Source organism: Hylaeus volcanicus, chromosome 5, assembly GCF_026283585.1.
Source record: "Hylaeus volcanicus isolate JK05 chromosome 5, UHH_iyHylVolc1.0_haploid, whole genome shotgun sequence".
NCBI classification, from domain to species: domain Eukaryota; kingdom Metazoa; phylum Arthropoda; class Insecta; order Hymenoptera; family Colletidae; genus Hylaeus; species Hylaeus volcanicus.
The window spans coordinates 4,102,840-4,125,798 of record NC_071980.1 but is presented as its reverse complement, the minus strand read 5'-3'; the positions used below and the strand labels follow the sequence as shown (position 1 = coordinate 4,125,798).

General features: G+C 47.8%; 1 protein-coding gene across 2 annotated transcripts in view; it reads left to right on the top strand.

Annotated features, from left to right (window-relative positions):
* The window catches only part of LOC128876394 (frizzled-2-like), a 96,454-nt gene that overhangs the window by 20,704 nt on the left and 52,791 nt on the right, over positions 1 to 22,959 (top strand). The window contains exons 1-2 of one of the 2 annotated variants that reach the window (XM_054122722.1): positions 6,715 to 7,341; positions 16,375 to 16,458. The gene's annotated coding sequence lies outside the window, so the exon portion shown is untranslated. Of the gene's footprint in view, positions 1 to 6,714; positions 7,342 to 16,374; positions 16,459 to 22,959 lie in introns of those variants that run through there. The other variant, XM_054122723.1, reaches the window with a different exon arrangement.

Here is a 22,959-nt window from a genome sequence, read left to right as displayed (position 1 = left end):
CAATGTTATTAATAAACGAGTAGCGTGTTTCTAACGTCCTTTGAAGCACGAGAATTTCTATGAAATATAATCTACAATATAAAATCCCACGAAGCTCTGTACACTTCTTTGACATTGAGTCAAAAATTCGTAACAAAATTGTATCGAAAACCGAGAGCTCGTATCTCCAGTTTCATCGGACGTCGATAGGAAATCCCATCTCAACACCTTCGTAACGTCGTTGTCGATGTCAGACACGGCGGAAGTTATTCATGACTACCCAACGGATCGAACAGAGCAAAAGAGAGAAAGAGAGAGAAAGAAAACGCGCGAAAGAGGGAGGACGTTTGATCCGCGCTCGCACGCGGAACGGTCCAACCGTCCAATGCGAGAACCGACGAGGAGGCTCGTGGACCGAAATCGTAATTGGATTCGAGGAGGAGAGTTGCACCGACGGGCGGCGGAGCGAGGCGGATAGTAAAACACGAAAGGGAGGAGATCCTCTTCGGCTTCATCGGCCAGGCGATGTCACAAAGTATAATACGAACTAATTACCCCGTCGTCGGCAAAGCTGCACTCGACCGCCACTCCTGGGGACAATGAGTGGGCACTTCCGCGATGTTTTCTGCATACGGCGGCATCGGGAGCCCAAAGGCTTTCCTCTCGCGACCCAGCCGCGAAAGAAACGCGTGCCGACGAACACACGGGGTGCCTCGGAAGAACCAGAGGAGACAACGAACGAAAAACGTGCGCGAGCCCAACGGTGCGAGAGAGATGAAAGGAGGAAGAGGCTTCTTTTTGGTTGATTAGCCCCCTGCGACACAGAAGACAGCCCCCGGAGTACACCTATCGCGTCACAAAGCCTGCCAGACTCGTGCGGATACCGCGGAGGGATAAATCAAAGCAGGTACCATCCAACTACGATGACCATCTTGCGAATCTCTGAGGGAAAAATACTGGTAATTAGCTCCTTGAACATCCGTGCCCTCTTCCGTCTCCAACGCGAGCATCGCTCTTTGCGTGACAGAGGCACGTTCGACGACATTATCGTGTTCTGTGTAACCGTGGGTGGAGAGTCCGGGACCTATTTCCCTCCCCCTGGTCGGTCCTCAGCGCCCTCCCCTGCGCCCATGTCGCGTATCCCGTGCCCGACGCCATACGCGTTCAGGGTCCCCTACGCGTAGCGCGTACACCCGACGATAGAACCGACGAGGCGGGGGCGTGGAGCCGAGGAAACTTCAAAGCTCCCGAAACGATTGTTCGGCAACGCTCCCGCGTGTTCCTCGTGTACCTCGAGAGCCACCGTTGCAGTTGAAGCCAGGGGGGAGGGGGTTAAAGTACCCACGAATATACACCTACCCCTTTGATTACCTCTGGCGGTACACTCTTCTTGGTCCTCTTTTTCTTTTTCTTCTTCGAGCTTCGAAAAAAAGAGTCGAGTGCGCGTGTGTGAAAGAGAGAAAGAAAGAGAGAGAGAGAGAGAGAGAGAGAGAGAGAGAGAGAGAGAGAGAGAAGATAGAGGCATAAAGTTGCCTCGCTGGAATGGAAAGGGCGAGGCTCTCTGGATATGCGGAACCGGCAAAGAAAGAGGAAAAAGGCTGGAGGGTGGACGAGCACCGTCGTCACCCAGAGATGAAGAACAAGATGCTCCACATGATGCATCTAGCCAGAAGGACCGGCTCGTGTGTGCACGCGCACACACGAGCACCCGTGGCCCCGCGAGGAAAAGGTTGAAAAAGGTTCGTTGGTTTCACGAGCTCTCGTTTGACCCGTGTGTTACGCCGCTAAAGTAAGTGGCCGCGGGCGAGGCCTAGGATAATTAATCTCCTATCGACTCTTGATCCCTTTATTCGCTGAACTTGAAACAGCAAAAACTCGCATGCGGCCCGGATGATCACTCGATCGGAAAGAGAGCGCTTCTATCCGCAATTTATTAGGGGTGAGCAAACTTTCGTCCGATTTTTCAGTGATTTGGCTTCGCCGACCTCTTCGCTGCGATAACCTTCTTCGTACACTTAAGCGTAACTATTAAACACATAGATGCTCCAATGGACATCTGAATTTCGATTTAGCCGACGTCGACGCATCGATCGAAAACTACGAAAGTTTAGACAGTTTCGACAGAACCACTCGGGCAAGCGTGTCTTCTGTAACTTTGAATTCAAGACGTAGGATGTGCCAAACGCGACCATACGCCACGAAGTTGTAATAGAGATAGCGTGTTCTCAAACATATACGAATACGTTACAGAGTGTCGAACAAATTTACACTTGGTTACCCGGAACGACGTACAACACACGCTGCAGCATCTAACTCAAGCATCTCCAGTTCCTGGCGTTGCTCCGACACTCTGGCGTAACTCTCGTCTGCAAACTCTGAGGACAGCGCACGATGTCGTTTCTCATCTTTCGTCATCTATATTACGAAAGAAGGGTTGGGAACCGGTAGTGGCCCTAGTTAATAACTCGAAGGGCAAAATTGCCAGCAGCCCGAAGGAAATGTCGCTCGATCTCGTAAAAATAAACTTGTCTCGAGGCTAGAGGAATGTACATGTAGGGTACACCGAAGAGCTCCGCTCGATGCATTATTTATACGTCTGATTCACCTCCACTGATGATCGTTTCGTCTTTATCGCTCGACATATTTGCCTACATAGGAATTTCGCTCGTTCCCTGCTTGGTGGCAACTCGGGAACAAAATTTGAGGCAGCTCGAAGAACGCGTCGCTCTATCTCGTAAAAACACACTTCCCCCGAGACTGGAGGGACCCAGCCTGCACATTTTATTCTCGTCCGATGCATTATTCATGCGGTTGTTTCAATTCCGCGGATAATCGTCGTCCACTATTTCACTGAGCGACGTAACGAGCTTTCAAAAACAAGATCCACGGGTTTCCTCTCGCTTCCTCGGCCGAGCCCGGCGGGGATTATTAATTTCATGTCCAGATTTTTACGACAATACCGGTCCGCCAGGCGCGCGAGCGAAGTCGATACAGGCGTCGCACGGTTCTCGTGTACAATGGTCACCTACGATTTCAATGCCGATTCACGGGCTATTCACCAGGACGTTTCGCGCGCACGGCTTATCTCGTTTCCTTTTCTACTTGCACAGAGAACACCAGCCGCGTTGCACCGACGCAACCGCCCATTGTGCCCATCGCGCAGTTCCCGCTCTGGACGTTCCTCTTCCTGGTCCGCGCTCACGCGACCAAACCGAAACACGTGCGATAGCGCACGCGAGAAAACGACGTAGGCGACTCGCTGGAAGCATTTACTGCCGTTTAACCCGAGAACACCGCACTTATTTTTTTTCGTTCGTTCACCTTTTCTCTGTTGAATTAATCAGGGGGTCGAAAAAGTCTGCGTTACGTTGAACTGATTACACAATTTTTTCTTTTAGTTATTCGCATTCGCATAACATCCATAACTTCCATAATTGCGAGAAATCCTCCAAAAACCAAGACCCAATTTTTCACAGAATCGACTCCCTGCATAAATGAACCTCCCTCCGACGCGGCAACCCTTCGCTATTTCCTCTATTTTCCACGTTTCGATTCTTCCCTCGCGTGATTCACCGCGCTCTTTGGTTTCACCGATACCGAAGCATCGGGGGTTAAGTACCTGCCACGAAGGTATAACTCATTTGGTATCGGACGTCAGACACGTTTCCCTTCGACCCCTGCTCCGCTACTATCGCCGAGAATTACGAGCGTCATTACCATTAGTCGCGGTAATATAGTAGACGCTCCGCTACTCTCGCGTCTAAACAGATACGCTAAGTTTCAACGTGGTCTCTCCGCTGGCGACCAACTACGCTAGGACGCGTCTCTACCGGCCAGAAGGAATGCCATCGCGAACGTTCACACTTATCGCGCTAAATGGAACCCGGAGCACGCGTTACAGCGACGAAATTTACGCTACCGAGCCTGGAATCGAAGAATTATTTGACTTTTTAATGGGATACACCACCCATGGGGTCAAAATATGTACCGACATTCAGGAATTTCTTCTGACGATACGAAATTATGAGTTCACAGTTTGAATAGTATTCCTGCCGAATTTTGTTAAAAAATGTTGAACTTTTTAAAAATTGCGAGCTTTCAATAACGAAAATCTAATATTCCCTTGGCGTTGGACGCCATCTGGTTTCGTGATCGTGATCGATCGAATTAACATCTATCGGAAGCAATTTTTCGCCTCTCGACGACATGCAAACGCTCTCGATGATTCGATTGGATCCGCTCGAAATACTAACTCTCGATTCAAGGTCGGCCGCGACGGATTCGATCGAACCGCTTCGTACGACGGGACGCGAAGGAGCCTCGTTGATAGTTATGGCAGTCGTTTCCGACGAGTTATTAATATCTTAATTACAACCGACTCGTTTTTCCGAGGACGTCTGGTCGATCAGTGGTGTACAAGACACGACCAGATTTCGCGGGATTAAGCACTCGAAGTCCGCGATCTCCTGGTCTGGCTTCTATCGCATGTCGCTGTCTTACTCGAGCATGGGATTAACGTGTTCGAGATTCTACATGCACGATATCTTGCCTAATTAAGATGATTTATAAACTGAGCGTTGTCATTGACGTTGAAAACCGCAGACCTATCAGTGTCGATAATGTCATACTGGAAATATGTAGCGGAGTTCATCTTAATTATCTCTACCGTGTTTTACATAGCACCGTTGTTCTTTTACGCATCATCGATCATTCATTGTGTCCACTCTTAGCGATTTTCGTAAATTTTAAACGTTATCTATGAAATATCGCACTCTGCGAAAACACGATCCTCCCGGATAGGATCGAACGACGAATCGATTCTCAACCCCCTCCGCCAAAAACGAAGGAGCTGTTGGGCCCCCCTACGGGCCAATTAAATTCGCAACGGTAACGGGATAATAATTCCGTTGAATAATTGCGCTTGGCACGGGTATCGATCAAATATGTTAAATCGTACACACGCAGGCGGCCGCGATACTCCGTGGAATCGGAATTAATCGCGGCCATTGAAACGCGAGGAACCCGGGGCCCTCCGATCGTCCGTATAATCAATTGCATATTCAACGGAATCGCGTATCGAAACGTTGGTGGGTAGAGGGTGGAAAAAAGCGCGGCAAAACACTCGAGCGAATATCAATTCATCAAGGGTTAAGGGATAATTCGCAGCGGCGTTGCGGCGTCACGTGGCCGCGATTATTGCTCGCAAAACGAATCGTAAATTTTCGATACTCGCCCGACAGGCGAGAAGAGAGATAGCGCATACGGTAGCGTTGCACCACGGGAGACATCGCCGCTTTTTTGCGGATGGTTGAATTCGCGACGAATGGGAGAAAAAATGAAAACAAAAGGAAAAGAGAGACGCAGACCGCCACCGCGCGATATTCGAGCGAATCGGCGTTATCCATCGCCGTTCGGCGGCAAAACGCGTACAAATATTTTAATTGCCGCAGCGATAAGCGGCTGCTGTTCTTGTTCCTTCATTTTCTTTTCCTTTTTATAACGGGAGATTAATGCGCCACGCAAACACACTTCGGCGCTCTTAATCGAACAATCGCAAACATTTGTTCAGCGATGCCAGTTGGGGCGGCGTTATTTAGCGTCGGCGGGTTCTTACGAACGCGCTACCGTTTCATTCGCGCCGACTCGCTCGCTATCGAAAGCAGGAAGTCGAAGTTTCGTGGGTTAAAGTTAGTGGTTTACTTTGAAATCTGGTTGAGAACTGCAAGGAGCAAACAGGATGTAGGGCTATCTAGCTGTACTGTATACTAAGTCCGTGGTTCGCACACATTTTAGGGGCATAGGCAGCCATATTGGTCCAAAGTAAAGTCTGCTGTGGGAATTAATTCCCAGCAAACGAGTGCAAATCCTGACTTTTTCTTACTTTGCTAGGGAGTTGAAGTAAAATGAGTACTGGTCATTGCATCTGAAAACTTTTAAGTGGACCCAGCTTTACACGGGAAACTTTCGTGTCTCTTAGACAGGATTTACTGTACATTTTTTATTTCACCACCATGCTTCTATATTTATTCCGTCCAATCTCTTTACTTCCACGTTAAAGCGACAAAATAAAAGGAACGCTAAAGAAATGAAAGAGTATTGTCGCGGATCGCGCAGTTGGCGAGTCTATTTGAAAAGTTGTTTCTCCCGTGGGTTGTGCAGCATCCATTGGGACAAGGGTGCGGAATCGAGCGTTTCACGACGCTTTCTCGGCGACTTGGGAAAGGTCGGAAGTCGTGGCAGATCGATGGCGCGAAGCTATGAAAGAATAGCGTCCACGCGAAAGGGGTAGTTGGCCACAGGCGATGCTATTGCACCTTCGTGAACGGACATCTTCGTTTCATAACGAATTGAACAAAAAAAATAAGAATAACAAATCAAATCTTTTTTAGAATCTTACGATGAATTGGTCTCGAGTTAAAATTTAAAAAATGTATAACCCCCGATCTATTCCTCGTTTCACTAACGATTTCCCTCAAAAGTTTCAGACCCCCGAAGAAAGCATCAACTTTGGGGTCACTCTGTCAAAGTATCTTGACTAGTGTGGGCAAGGCGACGTACCCTGAGAACGTAGCTCGACGAGGAGCGCACGCAGAGATAAACAGGAAGGAAAGAGAGGGATGAACGTAGTACGCTTGCGCGCGCGAACGCGCGGTCTTCTCGCGAGCGTCGATAAAAGCGAGCGCCGCCGGGCGGAGCGTACATTTCTCGCGCGCCTTCGAGACAGGCAACCCGCACGACGCGACGCAACGCGCGGCGCACCGTCACTTCGAAACCAGAGAGAATCTCCATCTCGAATCCCACGGAATCGCGCTAACGATCGTGCGAGTGGAAAACGTTCCGTCGCTCGGAGAAGCTCGCTCGGAGCTTGGACCATCTATCTCTTCGGTCCACTATTCGCTGCACAAAGGTGTCGCGACACAAAGGACCCAACGGTTCCCGCGTACGCGGTGAATCCGCGATCGCCTCGCGGTTAGAGCAAGAGACTTTCGCGTAGAAATCTCTACCAGCAGTGCTAGTGCGGGTCAACACAGAGGAAGACGAATCGAGTGAAGTTAAACGGAAGAGAAAAGTCTGGTGGATAGCCACTAGACGGACTGAGTTATTGGTTAGGGAGGAGCTCGACGACGAGGATCCGAGTGGTTGATGGATCGTTAGATCGAGCCCCGCTGGAAGAACGAACGTCGAGTGAGAGTTTCCGCGTAGTGGACCGTCGGAGTATCGGAATCGGGAGCTTTTATCGGGGCAATAAATCGCCGCTGCGTCGGGAGTCCCTTGTTGTTGACGTGGCCGCAAGAAAGGGACACGCATCGCTGGAGGACACGCGCGGCGATTTAGCACGATCTAATCGGAAACGGCGATCAGGTAAGCTGCGTAGATCGTCGGAACTTGGAAATTAGATAAGAAGTGCGCGGTGGTCGATGCCTGCGTGCCTCGATCGATGGGGCGATCGGTTACTGTTGCTTCGTACCTGCGACTTAGAAACGAAGATTCTTTTTTTCATATCAGGTGTACGAATAGATAATGTCGCTATTTCTTTAGCCAATTTGTTGTTTACTAGCTTTTGCTCTCGACACTTCCCAATCCTGACTCTTCCAAGGAAAACATTATCTTTGATAGCTTACCTAACCAGTAATCACACGCAAGGTTGAGCATCGTGCGTTTCGTCGCACAAAGCACAAATAAAAGTTACAATTTATATCTCCATGACAACTTCACCCGCCACTAACGCAACCAAACTCGTGTACGCGCGAGATTCAGAGTCGCGAACCGAGCAGATCGATTCGACACGGTTAGTTTCTCGCGTTGGTCAGTGTTTAGTATACAAGGCATGTCCGTGCCATCGAATGGAAATGCATCTTATCGAGAGGCACTGGTCGACATGGCGAGAGGGTGTGCAGCGTCCCTCTTTGTCCCGGGGAAGCAACGCAAACCCTCCCCCGCGCTCGTCACGGATCGCCCCCTCGTAACGAGCGCTTTGAATCGGACACACTGTCGCCCGTCGAAACACGACGTTTCTAAGTGGCGGTCCCGCTTCATTAAATTCTGTTATCCGTTCGAAGTGCATTGTCCACCCCCTTCCAGGGACACCTGGCGCGGTCCAATGTCCCGATAATGGGGTACGCGAGCCACCCCCGCATTATTTCCAAATTACACGAGTCTGGTTTTCGTTCCCGATCGGTGGTTAATACCCAGGCCGGGGAGGAAGAAGAGAGCCCAAACTGTGTACTCGTTACGACGCATTCAACGTCGAAAACGCATATTGTGACCCGCACGAAAACAGCTTTCCAGAGAAAAGTGCACTTACGTTATTATTAGTCCTATTGGAATGAAACTCGAGCTACATTTGAGCCGTTCATAAAAACAATCGATTTGTGCAATGAACGGCTCACTTAAAATTGGCGTAAATACTACTCGAAGCATGTACTTGTATTTCGTATACAAGTATCGGTATCAAATATTCGGCTATCGTCAGAATAAATTTTCAAACATTGCTTTCACTTTGAAAGCTCGTACCTCTTCCCCTTAAGACGTTTCTAGGCAGCGGGTTTCGTGGACTATAAAGGTCGGCATTGGCGTCGCGATGTTAGAAGCAATAACTAGTGAGGAGCGTTGCTTTCTCAGGGGATGAACTGGTGAGATAAAAGGGCGTTGGAGAACGGTTTACAAAGGACAGGAGGAGGCAGGTGTACGAGAAACGGTATGTAGCGCTGCAATTACCTGCCGCCGGAATTACCCACGCGTCTGTGCATCACAATTAATTCGTAATTAAATCCTTTGGCTAGGAGGCGTGGTCCTTTTCAGGCGATGTATAGAACGCCAGGCTCATGCATCGGGTTGGTGGGCACCCACGTCCGACCGCTCCGGAGCGAACGACGTCGAGCGTATCGTCGAACCGGGGTGACAGCCGGAAATAAAGGGCCGGCCGTGCATTAGCGTCGACGGTCAAAGGGTCGCTCGAATATCGACCGAGACGGTCGACAGCGTTAAATTGCCATTTGTCGGCCGGGGAATGCCTCTGATTAGTGCGCGGAGGCTATCACCCAATATGTCGCTCGGCTGCGAGCCTGCCGCGCAAAATTCTCTTTGCCCCTGTGTAATAAAATAAGAGAAACTGGTCAGGAAGTCACCAGAAGCTCACTGGAAAAGTTACCAATAGACCACGAATGGGAAATCATGTACATGAAGAAAGACCAGTTTTCCTCAGAAACTACACTATTAGGATTTGTTTTTTTTTTTTTTTACTTTTCCCATACTAATTTTAGTCAAAGTTAACCCTAAATGCATGATTTTCAGATCAATCCAAATTCCCCAAGATCTTTTCTAAATACCAATATTATAAATTTTTGTCCTGCCAGAAGACGGTCCGCGACTCGGGAGAACGTTTTTGCTCGTCTCAACGAAGACCGAGTGGTCGACGACGTTTGCGATTAATATCGAAACTAAATTACCATATCCGATCAAAGCGAACGTTTCCCTCTTCTCGTGCGCTTCGGATGCGGACTGAGCGCGCATCCCTACGGGGCCGAGCGTTTCGGTATAAATTTTACGGCCGACACCCTTGGCCAGCTTCGTTCTCCTTATCGCGGCATCAGCCCGCGGCATGACCGCGCCTCGATCGTCCGAAAATTACTTTTACCCATCCTGATCGCGTTCCCGATCGAGTCGTCCCTGGACAGCACGGAAAACTCGATACGAATTACCGCCCGGGGGTGCAATATCGGCCATTCGAGCCGTCCGCGGCCCTTTCTCTGCCACGGGACCCCCTCGATCCTTTCTACGATGATCTCTCTCTCTCTCTCTCTCTCCACGATTTATCTTTTGCTGCTTTTCCCCCTACCTTTGACTTTCAATATGGCGTTATTAATTCTGTATTGCCTAATCTTTCCCATGGGGACAGAAATAAAAGGTAACCAAAATAATTAAATAGATTAGAATAACTTGCTTTCTAATGGGCATATAGTTTTTTAAAACGCATAGAAAGTGCTTTGAAGAACATTTATGTTTGAAGTGTCCACTTCGTTCAATTGAAACTTTATCCCTTCGTCTCTGTAACTAATTCGAACTCTAATTGTAATCCCGATTGTACCTTTACTTCTAACTCTGGACCTAATTCCACTTCATTATTCGTATTCGAATTAAAAATAGTTCGACCAGACTGGAAAGCCCATGGCCAATGGGTACTCGATGAGCCACCAATAGTCGAACGTCGGCCAGGGTAATCGATGCGTCTGTTCTCTCTTCACGGTGCGCGACCCTTCGGGACAAACGAGCAGAATGTCGCGCCGTGCTCCATTGAGTTACGGTCGTTGTACACGCGACGTCCGCGGACCTCCACGTCGCTCGAACCACGGAAATTCCGCGAACTGCCGATCACTGTGTACCTTCTTTTTGCTTCGCGTAAGCTATCCTTTCCGCCTTACAACGCGTAATGCGCGTGCCAACGCAACCGAACGTTTCGCATTCAGAGAGGAGCGATTAGCGGATAGGAAGCTCTTTCCTGCGTCTGATTACCACTTTGGCCCCGAGGCCAATACTTACCACGGAACGGACTGAACTATCACGTGGATTGAAAAGAAAGAAACGCCACCGGTATATAAATATGCAGATGGAACGAGGAAAAAATAAAGCAGTCTGTACTTTTGTGCACACTCGCCACATCCGTCTTGTCTACGGATGGATGTGGATTACTCCCGCCGCGACGTCTCACCCTCGATATGCGTGCGTGCATGCCTACATGGAAAACGGCTGACAGCAGTCTTTGCATCGCTTACCTCGAATCCATCCATCTGGCGTGCAATCGTTTTTCCTTAAATCCAAGGCGGAGCCCACGGCTCTATCTACGATGAAGTCTTCGATCCTGTACGCGTACTAAAATATACGGAGTATGTGCGGAACGTTTTTTCCCTTTTTGGGAGGGATCGTATTTGTTGTCGAGAAAGAGGGTAGTTCAGAAAGGAAGGGTACCTTTCAAAAGTACCTAGCTTCAGAGCCTCCACTAGTTTACATTGGCCACTATTCGCTTCTTCTAAAACTAGATAGTTAGCCAAATATTTCTTTCTTTCGAAACGGAACAAAGAACCCGGAAAGAAACCCGGCACTGGCACAGAGCTTCGTTAATCGAATATCCCGTTCACCTAGTCGGACCTTCGAGGTCGAGAACGAGTTTCGAGTTTCAATTTCGAGTTAGGTTCTAGATTCGAGTAAAAGGTTTTCTAATTTTATATTACACAATAATATGCTGTTTAATCGTATGCATTCTCTTTTACCAATTTCTGCTTACCCGAATGATATACCATTTTCAATTTAGCTTACAAATTTCGAGTCGATGAACATTCGAAATTAATGAATATTTTATCAATATGTAACATCGCTATCGTTCAAATAATTGTAAATTATACCTATATTACATTACGTTTCCATTTAACCCAAAGTAATATATACAACGTTACCGTGGGATTTTCTGTGTAAAACTAACATTGCCATCCAGAACAATATTGTTTCCAAAAATTCGACGGGGGTAGCCGCAACGCAACGTGCGATTAGATTACCCAACCGCATCAAAGCGTGCTGTCCAAGGTACACAAAGCTGCATTGTACTTCATTTCCGCAAGCACGACGAGCAAAATCGCACAGTGGACGAGGTCCATTTTAAAATTGACTTGCGCAACGATACGCTTATCAGCCCATTATCAGAAGTCAGTTCACGGGCGTTTACAATAGCCCGTCACCCAGCTTTCACAATTTTTCTTTTGTATTTACTCCAAACGTATCGACGTCGATATCTCTTGTTCTCTGTATACCCTCTACAAAACAACGCGTACAGTTTATTCATGTTTCCATGAAATTCTTTGCCATTTGATTTTGGGTTACAATGATTTCGGAGATTCGTGTCGTTTTTAGGATAGATTGTGAAATCTCTGTCACTATTTGCTTCAGTGGTAGCGTATGTGTATGTATGCGCGTCAGTCTCTGTTTTGTTTCACCTTTCTTGATTCGTATACATCGGTGGCATCAAACTTTAAAGCGAATTCGACAAGTTTGGAAGATGCCGACACAGATGGTGCCATGTGCTACTTCGTTTTGTAGGATGCAATACATTCTGAACCAATATCGAGAAAGTTGGTGCAACAACGTTGGCAGCCTTTTTCGAGGATGTTTCGACCCCGATTCCCGTGTGCGCGCAGGGTGGCTTGCGATCAGAAATCCAGGGAGAGCACGCAGAGTAATATTACCAGTGCCGCCATTACCGCGGCAAAGCGGCAGGTACGCTTACACACGCGCGCACATAAAACGGAACGCACCCGTGCCACCGCGACCGAGCCACGGGTCCGTGCTCGTTAAAAAACTCTCCCGCCTTATATACATATCGGAATGCCAGGAGTTCACAGAAAAGCTCCTAGGCCGCCTTTGTGGACCGCCAGTCGCGGCTCGCGTGAAACGCTCTGTATATACCACACTGTACCACGCTATACCGCACTATACGAGCTCCAGCTATGTGCTACCGGGCGAGTGAACTCGTCCAAGGGAAACGCTCTTCGAAACTTTCTGTATTTTCATGCAAATTCCCTCCGCTCGTCCACGGTTCTTTTTTTTCTCCCTCCCACGTTTCCGCATCCCTGGGTTCCTTACTCCCTCCTCCTTTCCTGGCTACGTCCTTTTTTTTTCTACGTCTCGGTGTCTCCCGCTGCGGATGGACGGAATTCTTATTTAGATAAATGTCTCCAATAAGAGATGAACAACTTCTTGTTCGTTGCTAGAGGTATGAAAATTGGAATTTTAATTACACGAAAGGATATTATTTGAGGAATTTGAGATTATCTATCAATATTATTCATTTAAAGCAACAAATTTCGTACGCTCGATGAATATTTTGTTTGACAACTCTTACTGTGACGAAACGTTTCTTCTTTTTAAAAGAAAGGAATCCAAGATGTTAACACGGTCTCGCATCAGCTTTCCCTTCTTTCGTTCTCCGTTTTTCGGTTCGCAGACGGTAGAGGCGATTAGTAGTCGTCGTACGTCCTCTGGGGCCTTTTTTCGTATGCTGGGCGACCAGCGCTGGGTCCACGAAACGCCACGCTCGCTGGCGACGTACGGAATGTTTTCTACGATTTTCCACGGGTTTTCGATGCCGAACGACGCGAGCGACGTGGTCAACCTCGTGGGCACGAGCTGCGATCTCGTACGAGCTGACAGCATCGACGCCCCCCGAATGCGAATTACTGTTTACTGCAATCACCGCACAGCTTGATGACCCGAGAGCCTCCTCTGATCTTGATTGGGCTGGAGGGGATGGACAAACCACAGTCGATTGCCATTAGTCGGTTTAACCTCGTTCTCGCGAGATTAATGATCAAAGTGTGATGTTTAGTTAAATTAACAGTGCGCATTGTTAGACGCGTTCTCATAGAACTGGTTCGTAACTTTATCGTAACGAGAATTCAATGAAAGGGTAAAGATATTTTACACCAGAAACAAATTTAACGTTACTAAAATATTAAATCAATCACTCGATCTAGTTCGTCAATTCCGTCGCAATTATCTCGAAGTTGCACGCGGAGTTACTCTCGGGGGACATTAAATATTCTTCAAAAATTAAATAGGCAGCGAAGAAGGAAAGTAACTTCGACTACTAAAACTTTCGAATCCTCTTAAGGAACCTTGTTAAAAACTTGTTGACCGTTATTGATTTTTTTTAATCAGTTGCGAAATTAACAGCGCATCCAATAAAGAACGACCTTAACCCTTTGCAATCCTGTGTCGAGCGAAACTCGACAATATTGAACTGAAATCAGAAAATCGGGACCGCAAAAGAGTAAGCGTGGCAGGCTCAATCTGTGTCAGAATAATTTTACAATATATCTGACACCATTTCGATTTAAAACGCAATCTCGCAGACCTCTCATCTCTTATCGCCTACCGTCAAACGGAACTCGGAGAAATTGAAAAGTGCGACGCATTCTTCAGGCGACACGGAAATTTGCTCCCATGAAGATTGGGAGAAACTCGAAGGACAGCGTTTACTTTACCCCGGAGGAAAGCAGAGAAAATAAACGCGAAAGATGGTCGAGCCGAGGACGGAAAGGGATTTAAAATTTTGACGTGTACAGACGAATCAGCTCTCTCATCTTTCCCCCTCAACATTTGGGAAGTCTGACGCGTCGAACCCATTCGTGAATAACACGTTTGTTCCTTACAAAAGAGGATTACGGGTTTTCCGATTCGTAAAGATTTCAGCCCTCGAGTCAGAGCCTGTCGCTTTGCATGTTCCCTCAAGACTCGTGGACCTGGACCATCAACAATTTATTTCAAGGGAACTCTCTTGTTCGGGATTAGGCGAGCAGTTATCGTCTCTGAGAATAATTCCATTGATCTGCGGCTTGGAAAAAAAAAGGCAGCGAGAAATTAATCGGACAAGATGTTTGGATAAACGAGGCTGAAATCTCGTCATGGACGAGTAATTCCTTGTCAAAACACGATCGGGCTCGTCGTGTAAAAGGTTCTCGTCATTGGGGGATTTTGGACACGGTGACAGCTTCGTCGCCTATTTCCAATGGGGTCTTGTGGTTGTCGAGATACGATCACGGTTTTACCTGGAACTACAGACCTGTGGGCATTCTTGAATATTAATATTAATTCTTCAATATGCATATATATATATTTAAAATGCACCTCCTTAATCTTCAAGAACAATTCTCAACACGCTTCGTCGCGATTCCCGTGCAAGACGTGAGCCATCTTTCTGCCAATAGTTGAATTTCTTCTATTCGCCCGAGCAAATTGTTACGCGATAGAATCATCTCGAAACGATCATTCCCCATTCCTTAACGAGCCACGAAAGTCTGCCAGTCCCTGATATCACAAACTCTGATTGAATTAATGTATCAGCTCGCAAAAGGAGCGTAGAGTCGAGGAGCAAAACGAGCAGAGAATCAGCTCGCGCAGCGTGTACACCGGAGCGAATATTCCAGCACGCCTCCATTTTATACGTATACCGGATCCAGCATCGGACCCAGAGGATTGTTCCTTGGTCCGATCGTGTCCTGTCCAGCGACGGGGTACCCCGTCGTGCTTGGTAGCTGCCACGCAAGCGATAGGTATCTCGTAACCGAGGATAAATTGGCATTATTTATATGCCCGTCACGCGCTTCATTGTCTCGTACCTCAGCGAGCAGCCGCGTTCGCGGTGTCGGAATAAAATAATAAAACCGTTCGTCTTTCTCTCTACCCTTTAGCCCCGCGCAACCTCGGTTTCCTCCCGTGATTCGCGCGAAGGATGCACGAAAATAGCACTTTTCTTGGACGAGTCTTGGCAGTAATCGATTCTATATAGCGAACGATTTGTAGGATTTTACTTGAAGGTAATCGTGACGTATCACTTTCAATTTTTTGGGGTATCCATTTCTAGCCCTCGATATCTGGAATTTATACTATCCACATTCACTAAATTTTTTCGTTATTTTGTTTTTCGTTCAAATTCATTTGGCACCCCCAAGCCAGATGTATCTTCGTGTACATGTATACATACAGTCGATAGAGGAGTGTGAATCGGAGTCTAGGTTTCCGCTTGGAGGATTCGAGGACGTAGTCCGCCAGCCGGCTTCACGGAAGCCGCTGTAAGCAGCCCAAGTGCGGGGAATTTAATTTTCGATTTGATACAAAGGTAACAAGGCGTCGTTACCAACCTTGAGTTCGTTACGAGCGAGCCGCGCGCAATATCACAGAAGAAATTTTCAGAACGTTTCCTCTTTGTGCGCATTGAACCGGCCCAGGCCTGACTCTTCACTGCCACCCACCCCCTTTCCGTTTCTCCGACGCTGCTTTTTTCCTTATGCACGTTCTATCCTCGTGGTCTCGGTACCCGACTCGCAAATGAGACTGCGCGATTTATGGTGAGGGCTTTTTAAATTGTACACCCGGAACCCGTGGCACTCGGTTATATTTTTCACTGAATGATAAATTAATCCCCCACCCCGCGGCCACCCGCGGCCACCGCCGCAGCCGTCGTCCTGCGAACGAAAAGATTTCTTTCGCTCGACGAGCCCTTTCCCAGAGATTTATCGCGCGAAACCAAGCCCACGGAAGGGAGATTGTACCGGTAATGTTCTTCCAGTTGGTAGAAATTTCTTCTGCGGGTCGTTGCAAAGTTACATCCGTTAGTCTCTGGAATTGCTTGAAATTTAATCTTTAGCAATACACTTTTATTCCGTTCTATGAAGATAGCAGTTTAATGTGACGAAAACATATTACAGTGACGATTTTCGAGTTGACACTTGTTCATCGTGTTGCAAGATTTGTCTCTCGTCGGATTGTTTATTTAATTATTTCAAATTTTGCCAATTTCACGTATCAAAAAATACGTTATACTAATATATTTTAATTATTTATGTTTAGGTTCCAAGTATCTGGTGGACATCGCCCAGTCTACTTCGGTCCTCGTTACGTCGGTACTGTATATCAACGTCTAACTGTATTAAGGTAAGCAAGCATTCGCTTTTGCATTAATCATATATTTCGTCTTCATCGCGAAACTATGTAAATTTAACACGTACTCCGTTTCAGTTACACGTTCCGAAAGGAGCGAGCTTTCCAAAATCGAGGAAGCTCGTGACGAGGCGAGAAATTAAATTTGACGTTATTTTTTTTCCACGAACTGTCTACTGCTGACGCACTGTCGACAACCGGTGCAATTACCTTGCACGAGAGAAAAAGAAGGAAAGGTAGCGCGAGGTAGAGCGACAGAGGTAGAGGGGGACCCGTAACTAACGCGCCGTAAAATCCACTGGGCACGCGCCATTTCACTTAGCCCACGGCGGCTCCTTTTCCACCGGACTGCTACTTCCCGGCGTCGCCTCTTCTTCGTACAAGCTCTAACCTCTGTTCTCTGCTGTCCCGTCGCCCGGGGTCATCGATTCTCGAGCACCCGTCCGCTTCGCGCTCGTCACGAGGAGTTTGCCGTGACTGACGACTCCCGCTCGAATCTTCCTCGGTGAATCGCGTTGTTTGCTTTTCGGCGCGCTTCTTTTACGCCCGTGATTACTTCGCAGCTTCTGTCCTATCGTCCACGCCGGTTACGATTGATTCGGTAAATGGAAACAGATTTTCTAATCCAGAACAGAAGATTTTTCAGTTACGATCTAAAGTTACCAGCACGGAATAGTTATTTTTTCGTTTTTTCTCCTCGTATGTTGTCAAATAATGCCATGGAAATGTTCGATACGGGTCGTTATAGAAGAGAAATTTTTAGTTACGGACCGTTCAAAGGCCTCCATTAGGAGTAATTTAGCAAACTCCGAGACATGGTAAGCATATCTTATCGCGCGAACGCAGCTCTACCAATTGCGACTTTAAAGAGTCTTTATTTTAAAGCAAGTATGCGCAAACATATCTCCGAGTCACCGCACGCCCGCAACCTCTGGGTAGTACTTTCGCCCGTGGTAGAATTCATGTTCTTTACGTCGAGTTGGTGTTTAGTCCCATTTAGTTCTACAAAGACACTCAATGCGAACGCAAAGAGCAAACGCGGTAGAAACAATTACCGCAAGCGTTGCCGTGCGCTGAAAACTTACGACTTCCTAGCACTTTGTTATCGTAAATTACGACGTCTGTGAGCGTTAGATGGTCCATTGTTTCGCGGAGGGTGTAAGGAAAGTTCTCTGGTAAATTTTATAAACTTGCCGCGCCTCGTCATGCGCGCACGCCCAACCTCCTCGCGCTTTTGCGTTGTAACTCCATACCTGGCTCGAAACGAAACTGCTCTCTCGTGCCTTCGTAGTTCCACAAACAAATATTAAAAATAGAAATAAAATTAAAAACAAACAAACAAAAAAAGACGAAATAATCGAAAACACGAGCAATTAAAGTTTCAAAGTACCCAAGAGTTCGGCGGGGGAGGAAAAAATATTCGGAAAAGGCGCGGAGAAATCGCTGAAAATACGCGTATATCCGCCCACCGACCCTTTTGCAAACATTGAGACGCCAAAGGGCAACGAACTGCCTCCCTCCCTCGCCCTTCGCGGACTCTCGAAACCGGGCGGACACACGCCTCACTGTCGATCGATGCTTCCTGAGGCTGTCGCAACGAAATCGTTTATATGCGTCGACAGCAGCCTCGTTACAGAAACAATACCAACGATGCCGTTTGAATTTCGATATTGACGCAGGACTGTTCTACAACGGTACGCGTTGAATTCGTCTTGTTTGCCCTCGTCCAGTTCCATTCTCCGTTTCCAGTTTCTGCTCCTTTTTCATTCCCTGCTTCTTTATATACTGGTGACGTTACTAGTTTTCCGTCGACGAGGTTATTTTAAAAAGATCGAATCGCGATAATTTGATAAGTAAGGAAGACACGGAAGGAGTCGGGCGTTTCAGCGGATCGCAAGCACGATAGAGAATTTCTATGAAGAGCAATGTTTGCAAATTTGTCGTCTGCTGCCCACCTTGTCTGCGGAATGAATGGAATAGTTGTAGATAAAAAAAATTCGGCTTGCAGGGTTTGGCATCTGGCAAGGCCATTTAAATGCCGAGCCGTGGGTTTATAATACGCCAATCGTTATTGAGGACAGAGCTGTGCTCTAACCCAGACTCTAGAAATGCACGTGGTCAACAGAAACCTAGAAACTTCGTAACAAAGAAGCCACTTCCTCAGCCTCAATTCTCCTCTAGATTAATCGAATGTTTTCTAAATGTTGCTGGCAGATGTCTCTCAAAAATATTCTTCGTCCAACACGTTTCTTCCCCATAGTTTTTCGTTCCATTTTCTTATCCGTCACTATTCCGCAATCCCCTAAGCCCACGCACACAATAGGTACACCATATATCCTAATCCCCTCCATCCATCAATGGTAACCCTTCTATCAGCGCACTTTCTTCGTTACAGCTTCCAACGTGTACTCAAGCAGAGTACGTACAATAGAGTGGTCGTCCAAGGGTAAACTAAAATCGTTAATAGTCTCGGTAGTTGCAACAACGAGCACGCAATGGAGCGTGTTTCTTGGACTCGGTTGTGTCACAGCCTACGCCATTGGGTGCAATAAATTCTCATTCTTTTCTCTCTCGTTCTCCCTCCTCCCCTGGTATTTCTCGTCTCTCCTGTTCACTCTCGCACACGTTCGCCACGTATCTTCGAGAGTTCTCTCGCCACACGGTTACCAGGGAGGGTCGAGGTGTGAACGAAGAACCACAAGTGCCCTGGAAAGTGCCAGCCCTCCCCAGCCCCCTGGTAACCCAATCCCCCACCAGGAGACGAACCGTCGCGGACGAGTTTTACACGGTTACGCATTTTCCTCCCACATTGCGGTCGGTGCGACCGTTCGAGGCTTAATCAGCCATGGTCGATCGGTCGTCGACGCCCTTCCATTACGAAGAAATCGTTTCAAGGCTTTCGAGTCCACGAGCTGGCGACAAGCCAGAGTCCCGACGAGCGTCTATCCCCGCCCCGGAAATTCGCAGGTGCAAATAATCGCTTATCGAGGGAAAACGCCGTGAAACCTTCTCCGTGGTACCTAACGACCAGGAGTCCTCGAGGTCCTGTCTCAATTAGGGAACAAACTACCGTTGTGTACCGAAGACTTGGACAAACTGGCCCTGGAGAGGATTCGGACTCGGTGGTCGAGAGTTGCGTATACGGGTTACCTCTCTATCGGCGTAGATTTTGTTCCACGAGGTCATGATCGATAGCGTTACTCCCATGAAAACGCGTTTTATAAGCCAGGGGATGAATTCCTTTCACCGTTGGACTTCATTCGACCCGTTACGGTGACTAAAGTCATTCTTAAAGTTGTCAGAGATTGCAACACGGCTCTACGAAGTCAGATGGTAGCCCCAGCATAAGTCACCGGCACCTCACCCTACAGATTAAGGCGGAGGGTCTGGCAAGTGTGAAGAAAATCGCGATCGGCGAGAGATTGGAGACGTTGTTCGATTTGTTCCCAGGGACACAATGGTGTCTAGCGTCGCCACAAATTCAACATTCCGGAATCTTCACCAACCCCGAGAGATCAGGAATCTGGAAGTTTGCTTGTAGATGACTATCGCACGCCCACGTATCCCCCCGCCCCTGAAACAGCGTGTACCTGTGGTTCCTTATCCCGAGGGAGCGATCGGTTAACGAGATCGGTCCTCGTGGTGCGCGTCGCGAGCGTAGGACTTCTATTCGGGGATTAAGTTGACGCAAATCTGTCAGCCAACGTGGATCGGACGGGTCCTCGAGTGATCGATTCGAGCTTTCATCGACGGGAAGAAACGATGACCGTGTCCGCGAAAGTTTCAAGGGCTTCGAGAGAGTCGGGGGTCCATAATTATCGAAGTTTATTGTCGAGGCGGTGCGCGTTTATTATACTTGCAAACTTGAGCGCCTCTGATCCGAGGCAGATGACTAATGAACACGCGTTTCGAAAGGCGTGTCTCGGGTTTCGTAGCGCGGTAAATCGAACCTCGAATATCGTACGGGCCACCAAGCCACGCGAGGTCTCGACCGACCCTTAGGAATGCAAAATATTGCCGGGAAAGAGGACGCTACCCCCCTCTCAGAAACAAGACGGAAACGACGGGCACGGCTATGCTTCTTTCGCCAGATCGAGATATATCGAGCCGTGCAACCAGCTCGGACTTTTAAGTTGGGGCTACAACGACTTTTACTCGAAGCCTCCTGCGTAGAATGAGAATTTCGCGCACCTATTTATCGCGCGGACTGGTACAATTTTCATTACCGTAACAGAAGATCTTTGATCTCCAAGATTTTTTTTTTTTTAGCCAATTTGTCCCAGAGGTCTATAATTGATCAGACAATTGGTCGGTACAAAAAATGATCGTTCAACGTTGATCATGCAATTCTTGTTTGATGTTCCAGGGGAACGATCATGTTCCCCAGCCAAATACATGCGGCAGGCTCGTCATTCGTCGTCCAATTAAGTCGTGTACGAAGATAAGCCTTGTGCCGTCTACAAAATCGATAAACAGGCATCGTTCGACGCTAGTCCAACGTAGATACACGCATAAATTGCAGACCTTTCGACTCGGCCAAACGATGGTCGACGCACGCATGTATCGAGCCACTGAGGGCGTGTCTGTTATACTTGGCCGCGTGTATGGTGGCCCCTCGTATCGAGAATGATCGAAAAATGCCGGATATAATCTTCCTTAATTAACGAGATCTGCGCGTATCGCGGGTGTTCGTAGAAAAGGATCCCCGCCTCGTGGAGCGTGGCTAATAAATTCCCTCGGTCAACCGATAAATCCAACGATTCGGCGGCGTTAATCCGATCGTTTCCCTGGAATTATCGCTACTAAATCACTGGCCCGTGTATCGTGCGATTTATTTTCCGGTGCCCGTTGCGTCACCCCACGATCTTCCTGGCTACATATCAAATCGGGAGCTGATTTTATAGTCTAAGCTTTTTATTTTTATCGAAAATCGTTCTTCCTTCGATTTGTTCCTTGCGTAGGTACGCATTGACCATCGGTAGTTTTTAGCAGAATCTCTACGATTCGTATTAAAGCAGCGTGCGAGCCTAAAGAGAACAATCCTAGTGTTCGACGATCAGGAAGTCGCCGGAGAACTCTCTCAGAAGTACGATTCCATCGGACCCTGCGCGAGGTGAAACCTCACCGGAACGGGAGCACGGGAGAGAGTCGCGAACAAGTCCAGCGAGACCAGTTGATAGCCAAAAAAGGGTTGGAAATTGACTCGGGCGTTTTTATCGGCGTTGCGCAAACAGCGTTGCGCGCCATAATACTGTATCGGTATTAGTCATTTTCCAATTACGCTCGATAGGCTGTTTGTGCCATTCACTCTGCTATCCTCGATTCGCAGCGTTGCGACACGCTGTAGAACTGCCTAACGAGTCCTCCCGCGGTGTCCTTAAATTTCAACGACTCCCACAATGCGGGTCGGAGACGGAGGTTAACGAAATTTCGTCGCTTTCCGTGGTGTTGCGCCCCTATCGTTGCTGAAGAAGTGCCCCCTCCTCGTTATATCGATCAGGAATATTTAACCGTCGACACGGAGGATCGGAATACTAGGTTAATCCCTAAATAGTGCTGGTTATTCGCGGATTTAATGAAACTGGAAATAGCATGTACTTAGTCAGAAGGTCTTAGAGATATCGATCTTGGGTTGGTTACCTTCTAACTCATTTGGAGTATAATTAGATTAATAACAGCAGCAGCAGCAGCAGTAGTAGTAGTAGTACTAGTAGTAGTAGTAGTAGTAGTAGTAGTAGTAGTAGTAGTAGTAGTAGTAGTAGAAACTCGGTAATACTATACATATATTTACCAAGGAAACAATTCAGAATTTAATTCCCCTAAACATCCAATCTTCAATCTCTCCCTCCCCAGGATTCCCGCAGAAATAATTCCCTCGTTAATCCTTGGTCCACAGCCCAAGGGTTAAATACGCGAAACGGCGCTCGAATCCCCGCTGCATAAAAATCTCCCATGAGATTGGTTTCAGGGAAGACACAACAGGCCCCGGTATTTGCTTAACAACCGGTTTTCTTTGGCATTCGAGGCGATCGTGGTCGCGATGAGAACCTCTAAAGTATCGGTCGTCATAAGTCACTCAGCGTGTGGCATACAAGGTACACGGGTCCGCATACGTAGTACCCATAGGCCTGCATGTCTCCCTCTCCTCTCTCTTTCTCTCTCTCTCTCTCTATGGAAGCCTCTTTCCATCGCAGCTTGGTGGTCTTTTTTAGCCCTTTTCCATTTCTCCCGTCTCTGTTCGCAGCTGGTCGAGTGACTCGATCGGTCTCCGTTCACGATCCACGGCCAACCGATCCTACCGACGCTCTCTAGACACTCCCAGGCTGTCCAGGACATCGCGTCGTATCCCGCTGCGCCTCGCGTCAGATCTAAGTGGTTCCTCTCGTACGTTCTCTCGCTGATCCCTGTACCCTTAATCCACCGTCGAATCCAGCCCCCACGCTTCCACGATCTGGACGGAGATGGAAAACGCCGATAATTGATTCCACCAGTTGT